Below are 11,103 nucleotides of genomic sequence, written 5' to 3'. Positions count from 1 at the left end.
TTGCCTTGGTGGAGGGAGGGAAAAGGAGGGAAGGGGAGAGAGGTGTCAGTTGAGCGAGAGAGAGAGAGAGAGAGAGAGAGAGAGAGAGAGACAGAGGTATCATGGAGTTCCTCCTGCCTGCTTTATATTCAGATAACCAATATGAGTACAGTCTGTGCCTTTATTCCCCTGAGCCAAGAAAGTCTTGATGATGACCTTTTAAGGAAAAACTAGCCTAACTGACACAGGGGTAGAGGTTAGGCTATTGCTCTTACCATAGCAAGTAAGAGTCCAGTAGCCCTGGGAACAGCAGCACCCCATCCACCATCATACCAGCCTGTGCCCAAAGTCATCATCCAGAAAAGCAACCAATACCGAAATGCAACCTGAAAACTACCTCTGAAGATGCAGTGGCCCCCATTTACCCAACAGACACATTTCTGAAGACCCATAAAAAAGTTCTCATGGCTAAAGTCCTTGGACTGGTTTGAAAGCAGAAACAGATATGGCTTTTGTTCACAGAAAATAAAATAAAAAGCTGCACTACCATCTGTTTTGCTGCTGTACCATAAGTACCAGCAGTCTTTTATTAGGAGGGGACCTGATTCTGGCACTTTATTAATTCAAGCTCAATACTGTGATTAAATGAGGTGCTTGTAGGTTATTGAACAGTTAACAAAAAGGAACTGATTTAGCTACAGCAGAGAAATAATATCAAGGAGAATACAGTAGAACTTGGTATACTCAACTCCTCTCCATCGTCATGGAAAACACATCTTGCCCTACAGGGCAGGGTGTGGGGACTCCCAACTCTCAGAATGCCCATCAGGTCTGAGCATTCAGAACTCCATATGGGTAAGCCTCCATGCAGCCAGAAAACCATTTCATTATGAGCAGAGGTTACCTAGAAGCTATATCAAAGGAGGGATAGGGTGGTCTTTTAGGTAAAACTACCCTAATCCCTGTGGGAGTTGGGTGGAAATCAAAGTAGATAATGGCCCTATAACACAAATGACTTAAAGATGAAACTTCCTGTGTGTGCTGTTTTACTGAATAGAATGTGAATTCTTTGAGAGCAGGTACTGCCTTAGTATCATAGTTGTACAATAGTTCTTTGTACCTAGATACTTAATAAACTAGCTTTTATTTTTCATTCCTTTGTTCCTTCATTCCTTCCTTCCTTCATTCATTTGTTCGTTCATTCATTCACATGGAAATGATGACCCCAAAACTAAATGATAGCCCTGATCTAGTGTTGTATAGCTAATATCCATGAAGTTCCGCTTTCATTACCATTTTTCAAAAAATTTAGCAGTATCTAGGAAGTCTTCTTTTGATAAGTATAACTTAAATATCACTCAGAGCATTAGTTTCATTTCAGTTTTTTAAAAGCACAGGGGAAAAACTAAAGTATAAGTAGATTCTAAATTCTCTGAGGAAAAAGATAACACTATTTTAAATCAAATTTCCACAATCTGATGTTCCAATGATTTCAACTACATAATGTTGAACAGGTTTCCTGGAAAAAAAAATCAAGAAGCTCAGTAAGTATGGCCTTGAGTGTTTTAATTAAGTGTAATGAAGAAGCAGCCAGAATAGTGAAACCGTATGGATTATGAAAGAAAATACAAAACCATTTGTAAATAATAGATCTAAGGTTTTAAAAGGGTAGCATAGGCCAGAATACAAAGAAATACATTATACTATGCTAAAAGTGTTTGGAATTTGTAGGAAGTTGCATTCTTATGGACAAAAGAGATTGTCCTCCCTTACACATAGACACATTTTTCTCTTATTAGTTAAGTGACTCCTCCACAGAGGGCTAATCAGGGCTTGACTCAATTTAATTGCAAGAGCCAAAGTATGTTTTGTCAATCAATTGTTCATCCCCAACATCAGAGTACAGTTTATTTTCCCTAGCTCCATTTTACAAGGGCTAGCTTCCACTAGCTGCAGATCTTCACAATTTGTGAATATTGTCACAGTTTCTTCAACTGGTCTATAGTTTGGTAAAGATTATGCAAACAGATAATACTTGTAGCCCCTATCCTATGAATATAGCCAATAAAAAACTTGTTTTGTTTACTAGGTTATTTATTACAAGGATTTCATTTTTTCTTTGTATGTTTTCAGTGGAGTGAGAATCTTAGAAGGGAAAAATAGATTTTTGCTCATTGAAAAAGAATTACATTTTTAAATAAAAGAAGGGCTTAACAGAAACATTCTTTACCCTGTAGTTTCATTAGCAGTGGAAAAATATGACAGAAGACTTCCAGGTGTCAAGATGGCATTAAATCACAGTAACTCTCCCATAATCACCTCCAAACAACCATAAAATAGCACCCCAAAACAAATCCTGGAAAAACAGACCAGCAAAAAGATGGGGTGAGACATTCTTTTAGTCCAAGAAACTTAGAGGATCAGCAAAAAAAAAATGTTTCACTAAGGTAAAAGGGGAACACAGGCCAGGACAGGAAGTGTCCCAATAAGCCAGAAACAAGTCCCACCTCGGCAAAACAGTGGGAGATCCTGAGCTCCAGTGTGGTAGAGCAAATAAAAGCCAACACCAGGACCCCATAAGTGACTCAGTATAGCCAGGGGAACTGACAGATTTTAGCTCTGAGAACTGCCATGTGCTTCAGTGTAGCCCTGAGGAAACACAGAAACACCCCTATGGGCCTCAGCACATGTCAGACACCAGAACCAGGACCCTGACTCATCACCAGGTAAGCTTCCAGACTCCTGTAACCTCCAGCAGTGCCAGCCATTTCCCCCCACCCCCTCAGCACAGCAGCATACTCAAGGGTCCCCCATCTGACCTCAGGACAATATCACTGCAACACTAGGTAAACATCCAGGGTCTGTAGCCACTGGCATGAAAAGCCTGAGACAGTGTACTTTCCACCCAGGGAGCAGAGTTCAAATTTAAAAGAAAGGAAAAGCACCCTCCGTCTCCCCCCAAAAAAGATGAGCAAACAATAACAACAACAAATACAAAAATAATATGGCCATAGAAAATTATTATGGTGCCAGGGAAGATCAAGACATAAACTGAGAAGAGGATAGCAATGTCAAAACACCTACGAGCAAAGCCCCAAACAAAAATGGGGAGTGGTCTCAAGCCCAGAACTCATGAAAGAACTCAAAAAGGAGCATAGGGATCATATAAGAGAGGGAAAATAAAAACGGGGAAAAGAAATGAGAATGATGAAAGAGAATTATAAAAAAAAAAAGAGTCAACAGCTTGGAAAAAGAAAACAACTGTTTAACAAGTAGAATTGACCTAATGGAAAAGGAAATACCAAAAATCACTGAGGAAAACAACTCTTTTAAAAATAAAATTGGCCAAATGGAAAAAGAAGTACAAAAGCTAAGTAAGGAAAATAGCTCCTTAAAAGTCATAATTGGGTAAATGGAAGCTAATAATTATATGAGACATTAAGGAATCAAACAAATTAAAAAGATTGAAAACATAAAAGAAAAAGTAAAATACTTCATGCAAAAAAAAAAAACTGACCTGGAAAACAGATCAAGGAAAGAATGTCAGAATCACAGGATTACCTGAATGTCATAATCAAAAGGAGGACCTGGACAACATCTTTCAAGAAATTATCAAGAAAAACTGCCCTGATATCCTGGAACCAGGGGGCAAAATAGGCATTGGAAGAATCCACTGATCATCTCAGCAAAGAGATCCCAAAATAATAACTCTAAGGAACATTGCAGTCAAATTTCATAACTATCAGGTCAAGTGAAAAATACTGCAAATGGTCAGAAAGAAACAATTAAAATATCAGGTAGCCATGATCAGCATTACACAGAAGTTAGCAGCTGTATCATTAAAGGATCATCTAGGTCATGGAACATGATATTCTGGAGTGCACTGGTATTTTTACTGAAGCATAACCTGAGATCCAAAATCAGCATGAAGAAACTCTTAAGACCTGCTAAAAAAAAAACTAGTTTATTTTTCCCAGAATAGAATATTTAAGAAATGGTCTGAAAACTGAAAAGGATCTCTGATGAATTAATTAATCCAACCTCCTCATTTTAATGATTAGGAAACCACGGCCCAACGCTTCTGAATCCAGAATGATTGTTCTGTTCACTGTTGTACATTGTACATTGAGAGCCAAGCTGCTGTATACAGACATAATTGATCTCACTAATTTCTTTATGTTTGCACACAACTCAAAATGTCATATGTAAATACACCTGTACATGGGTTTAATGGTAAATCTGTTCTGATATCTGTACTACTAAGCAACTGTTTCCTTTAAGGTGGAATAATCTTCAAGAGTTGTGATGATTTTATGAATTCAGAGTTTCTTATTTCTCTTGGGGAGGTTGTGGTCCTTGTCTTTTTATAGCTCACAATCCCAAAGCAGAGTACACAAAGTAGCATTAAGTTAATTTGGCTATCAGTGTACAGCCTAAGTGATTACATACATACAGTTAAAATTGCATTTTAACAGCAGCTTTATTCAGTCTTCTACTTGCTCACTTGCACACAGCTATTATAACTTCATAGATTACCTTCCTTATGGGACTGCTTTGGGTCAGCATTTAAAGCACCTAAAAACCTTATGCACTTTGGAGAAATATCTCTTGCCTTTACCACTGTAACTGATTACAAATAGGAAAATACCCAAGATAGGAGAGAAGGAAGGGAGCATTTTGAATAAAATTACATATTCTGTTAAGGGATACCAAAATCAATGAGACAGCCTTCCTACTACTGGAGTGTGATGATTATGTGGATCAGCTTCTAAGAAAATGCTCTCACCTTAATTAGGCAAATTGAATCTGAAGATATTTTCAAATTTCAAAGTGTTAAATTATTTTTGAAATTTAAAGTTTAGTAAAGGATAAAGGGGAAAAAAAGTTAATGCCAATTTTTAAATGCCATTCCTATACAAAAGTACATATTTTACCTTGACTTTACAAGAATCAAATATTGTGAATAGCCATAAAATGTGCGCTAAAATACAAGCTGATTTCTCCAAGGTTCACGGAAACAAATTTGTCCATTTATATCTTATTCTATGTTCTTTAATTCTTCCTCTGAAGGCCAAAGATTTAAGCTAAAAGCAGAAAGGTTGAGGATTTTAATTTCTGATTAATAGGTAAATTCTATATGTGTATTCTGTGTTTTAAGGATGGAATATGGAAGGAATAAACATTGAGGCATAATCTCCATTATTTGATACTGATGACTTTAGACATTGGGATTTTTTTAAAAAGTATAATAATATTTTTAGAAATATACATGTTTTTATTCCTAAGACATTGAAGGGAATTCCCAGAAATCTCAATGTAGTTTTCTACTCTTAGGTTTAGTACCAATTAACAATAGATAGTTCTGTTTTTGTTGTTAAATCCATAGTTTTCTAAAATCCTCTTGCTATTAATATCTCCTGACCCTCACTCCATTATTTATGCAAATGCCACAATAATCTTCATGAGGTACAAGTCTGATCAATTACTCTCATAATCAAAGTATGCAATGAAAATAGTCTGACTCCAACATATCTTATATAATTACTTCTTATCTTCGCTTCATACATGCTATACTGCAGAATAAAGGGATCTCCCTTGAATTCAACATTCCATCTCCGACCTGAATGTATTTTCATAAGCAGTTCTATACTCCTAGAATGCACCCTCCTTGAAATCTTCAATCATTCATCTTCCTTGTGTTTTCTTTATCCTCAAATAACCTTTTATTATATTTGCTTACATTTTACTACATGCCAGTGTAATATAAGCATCTTGAAGGCATAGCTTTTTTTCTTTGTATCCCATGAGCCTAGCACAATAATTTTTCAAATAGTAGAGGCATAATAAAATGTTAATAATTTTTTATTGAATTAAAATATTTATAAGTCAATTCTTAACTAGTACATGATATATGTAGAAAAAGAGTTATACCTGGGGTAATAAATTATGGTACTAATTTGGTGAAGCCTATGAATTGATTTTATTTGCTCTCTTTTTATCCTTTACAATTAAAGGTTTTGCAGCAAAATATTTAGATTAATAAATGGGCCTAACTACAGAAGAAAATGTTGCAAGAATAAGGTTTATGCGGATATTTTAAAGAACCTCTGTCTGTTTGGGAAAAATTTGGGGAAAAAAACCTTTTGTTCTGTTAAAAGCTTTAATTTTTATGGATAAAGAACAGTAAGCTAATCACATATAGAGTAGAAGGACTGTACTTTTCTCCTTTGAGATATTTTTAAAAAGCACTGATCAAAATGAAAGAAGTGCATACTCTCTTAGAACTCGGAAGCCACTGAGTAAAGGCATGATTCAAATATGCATGTTACATTTACCTTGTTCAAGTTGTGACCAACACATATTATCAGCCAAGCAAACAGCTTAAATTGGTTAACAATAGGAGCCCTGGGGGTGGCAAATTGTATCAGTCATTCATTCAAAAACTTGCAAAGTAATAAAGGCAGATTATAAAATCAGAGATTAGGGACCTCAAAGGCCACCAAATTTAACCTTCTTATTTTTTCTCAGGGGTAAGAGATCTCAAAGTACAACCCTCTCATTTTACCATTAAGGAAACTGAAACCCCTCAGAGGTTAACTGACATGCCCCAGGTCACATGTGTACTAAGTAGCAGATGCAGGGCTTGAACCCAAACACTGACTCCAAAAACTCCATTTTTCATTGTACTACATTAAAATGAGTTACTAACATTGATCGATAGTATTGGAATATTTACATCATTGAATAACAACTAATATAGATGAACCCAATACCCCTATACATGTCTGTTTTCCTTATATTTAAATTATTTATGATTAAATACTTCTTAAGTTCTTACTGTAGATATGCATTACGTTAGACATTTGACTATCAAGACTGCTTTAAAATGGGGAAAAAGGCGGCATGAAAGTAAGTGCCACTGAATACTAGTGAAGCTATAAAAACAAATAAATATCTCCAACCTTTCAATTGTATATAAGTCAACTCACATTTACTGATCACCTACTATTTGCAATACTGAGTGCTGAAAGGGATACAAACATGACTAGGATTGTGGCCTGTAATCTAAAGGAGCTCACATTCTCATAGAACAGAATGTAAAGAAATAAATATGATTAAAAAGTAGCATTGTGTTCAGTAAATACATGAGGCGCAAAGATGAGAAGGCTGATTTCTAACTAAGGCTATTGAGAAGAGAACAGAATTTGCATTTGGTTTTCAAGATAAAGTAGCATTTTAATTGACAAAAGTGTAAGGAAGAGCATAGGGAATGGAATGAGTAAAGTTATGGAGGTGCAGAAGGGCTGAATGTAGTCAAGGAGTGATGTAGTTGATTTCTGAGGGAGAAGAGAGCACATTTAGACTTTATTAGGTGATGGGAATCTACTAAAAGTGTTTGAGTTGAGAAGAAGGCAAACAGATGAGTGCTTCAGGAATATAAATCTGGCAGTAGTATGTAGAATGGATTGGGGTAATGAGGAAGAGAATTGTTGTTCAATTGTTTCTTAGTCACATCCAATTCTTTGTGAACTCATTTGGGATTTTCTTGACAAAGATACTAGGATGATTTGCCTTTTCTTTTTCCAGCTCACTTTACAAATGAAGAAACTGAGACAGTGACTTACCCTGGGTCACACAACTACCAAGTGTTTGAGGTAAAATTTGAACTCAGGAAGGCACTCTATCCACTGCACCACCTGGTTGCCCTAATTGTTGTTCCTTATCATAAACTTTTTCTTCTCTGTTGTTTTTTGTTTATTTTGGAAATAAAGAAGTATACAATTTGTATAATTATTTGTTTTTCATATAATCTTGAAATACCAATATTTTCCTCTAAATATTTCCTATTTAAAAAGCAAACCAAATATGCCTGAAACTTTCCAGCATTTTCTGTACTTTTTGCTAAGGAGCATCAAATGTTCTATGCTTTCGCCCAATGACATTCTTAGTTTCTTCCTTGTTTGAAGATGGTAACCATAATTACCAAGAAAAAGAATGCCACCATCCTGAGGTATTCTTCTAATTTGATTATGAGTCAAATTTTCTTAATGTCAGTCTTAGTAATTAATAAAATTAACAATCATATTTTAAAATGCACTATTGTAAAGCCAATCATGAGCAGCTCTCACGAGGACTGCTGTTGTGAATAACTTTTAGGATCTAATCTCATAGTATAGTGAACCCTCTATTCAGCAATAAACTAAAGCACAACATTCAAGAAACTAAAGTACAACATTCACAACAATATAACATAACAACTAGTTACTAAGGTAGCCACATAGTCTTAAATAAAACATATCATTCAATAAGTCATAACCTCCTCAATCAATATAGAGTAACCAAGTAAAGTCTTCTTTCATCTTCACTGGAGGCTGGCTTACAATCATCCTTAAGTCAATCATCCTTCTGTCTGAGAAATCACACACAAATCAAAAGTCAAGTCCCAGGACTTCTGTAAACAGCAGTAAAGTCGCCTTTCAGGACTTCTGTATAGGCAGTAAAGCCCTCTTTCAGGATTTCTGTATCAGCAGTAAAGTCCTCTTTCAACAGACAGTGCTTCGTTCTGACAAAGTAACAGCAACACAGACAGAACAGACAGATAGGGTGCCGACATCCCAAACATTCCCCCTCAGTTCTGTTTGGTCCCAGCTTGTGCTCGGTTCTCTGCTCTGCTCCTTTCTGCTCCACCTTTCTTTTTCCATTCTTTGGCAAGCTCCTCCCACCGTGGGCTTCATGTGATGACCTTAGGCCCATTAAGGGCAGGGAAGGTCTCCAAACTCCCTTAGGCCTGTAAAGGACCACACAGTGGATACTGTTTCCAACAAAGACTTGATACAATCAATGGTGAGGCTCAAAGGCACTTTGAATAGCTGAAACAAGCAGCAATTTTTTTTATTATTTCTATTTTTTCTATTTCTATTTAATTATTTCTATTACTTTGTTTGCCATTACAAGTATCTGTAGGGGGGGTCAAGTGGTAGTAACACCAAGCCTTGGTAAAAGAAAACCAGTCTACTCTTGTTTCAACTAAATCTGTCAAAGATATTTTTACTGATGTTTAAGCGTTATGTTTGGTGAAAAGCTCTGAAAGGCTGAGTTTCTTCAGCTAACTTAAAAAAGACTTCATTCCTCAGCAGTTTCCAACTTACTTTTTTATTGTCTTCCTAAAACCAAAAATGAAGAAATTCCACAGCAACAATAAAACAAAAGTAAATCATTTTTGTTAGGGTTTTAGAGTAACCGGACAAAAAGATCAATGTAAATGTCAACATACAACCTTGGAAAAAAAGAAATGCCTTCAAGAAACAACCAATTCCTACTAACAGTACCCTCTTGAGAGTCTAGACTGGGTTAACAAAAAGATATTCCCCTCAATTTGGTTAAGCAGACAGGGCACTCTCACTATTAGTTTGGTCATCATAAACTTCCTTTATTGATTTTACCTATCATCAATTCAAAAAGAAGCAAAGATTTCAGACTAGGCCATCACTACATAAAATTAATTCCTATTTTTATAATTTTTCTAAAGGCTCAGGGCTAAATGTTTTTATACAGCTTAAATATTTTAGTAAATTTTTTAAGTCATAAAAGAAGCAGTTATGGTTTAGTTAAAAAAAAAGGCATTGACTCTGGAGCCAGAGCCCCTAGATTCTACCTATGATGATTACTATGTCACCTTATATAAGGCACTGAAACTCTCTGAGTCTCAGTTTCCTCATCTATAAAGCTTCCTCATATGTGAAGAGGGAATTGGACTGGGAAAGGACTTCTTAATTTGGATAGATTTCAAAGAGTCCGTGAACATAAATTAGAAAAATTCTATCTTTATTTCAATATATTTTCCTTTGTAATCCTATTAACTTAATTTTGTAAATTTGAAAATGTTTATTCTGAGAAAGGGCCCATAGGCTTCTCCAGATTGGCAAAGAAGTACATGGTACAATAGAGGATAAGAATCCATATAATAGATGAACCCTGAGAAGTTTCTTCCTACACTTTCTTTTATATTTGGTTTTTACCACATTGAATCATATTACCAACACAGTACCATAACTAGCAATGTATTAAAGAAAGCTTCAGTCATTAATCACACAAGAAAATATGTGGTCCAAACAAGGTGGTTGGCCAACTCTTCATTCCCTTTCCTTTCTACCAACCTTCTAAAATGAAAACTCCTGAAAACAGGTGGTAATGAATATCTATATATAATTAAACAAAATGAGGCCTGTTGACGGCTTTGGCATGAATTGTGAATCTCTAATTATGTTTTAATGACAAGTGTTATCATTTAACATAACTATCTAAAGGTTGTCATGCATAAGAATAGGGTATACCAAAGAAGGCAATTAAATCATCTTCTGTGAAGATCTTTATGAAGTTGAAATATTGTATAGTTGAAACCTGCTTAGAGATCTATGACATCCCTTTGGATGTATATAATCTATATATTTTCATCATCTTTTCTTTGTTCATCCTTCATAGCACTTAAATAAATATGGCAAATGTGATTTCACTGATAAAGATACTGAACAAATGCTACTATTTAAAACCATGTATAAAACTGGCAAAATTATATACCCTTAGTGGTCAGTGCCCTTCTTCCCCAAACTTGTCTTTTTACTTAACTAATCTCTGTATATTTCTATTTATTCAGATAATATTCAGGATAAATGTGTACATATATGTATGTGTGTATCTATACACATATATACATATGTGTGTGTATATGTAATTGTTGTCTCCCCCAATGGAACATGACCTCCTAAAGAGTATTCCATTCATTGGGGTGGCCAGGTAGCACAGCGAGTAAGAGCACCAGCTCCAGTGTTTGAGAAGACCTGGAGATCGAATCCCGGGCTCAGACACTTAGCACACACCCAGAAACACCTGGCCGTGTAACCTTGAGCAAGTTACTTAACCCCAATTGCTTAGGGACAACCAGTGTCGGGATGACCTGGATCAAATCCGGGCTCAGATACTCAGCACCACACCCAGAAATAACTGGCCGTGTAACCTTGAGCAAGTTACTTAACCCCGATTGCTTTTTAAAATTAAAAAAAAAAAGAGTATTCCATTCATTGTAATTGTATCTACAATGCCTAAAAGAGAGCCCACCACATAGTA

Source organism: Petaurus breviceps, unplaced genomic scaffold, assembly GCF_028583685.1.
Source record: "Petaurus breviceps papuanus isolate PSGF00001 unplaced genomic scaffold, PetGlider_PUasm1.0 79, whole genome shotgun sequence".
NCBI classification, from domain to species: domain Eukaryota; kingdom Metazoa; phylum Chordata; class Mammalia; order Diprotodontia; family Petauridae; genus Petaurus; species Petaurus breviceps.
This window is presented reverse-complemented; position numbering follows the sequence as displayed.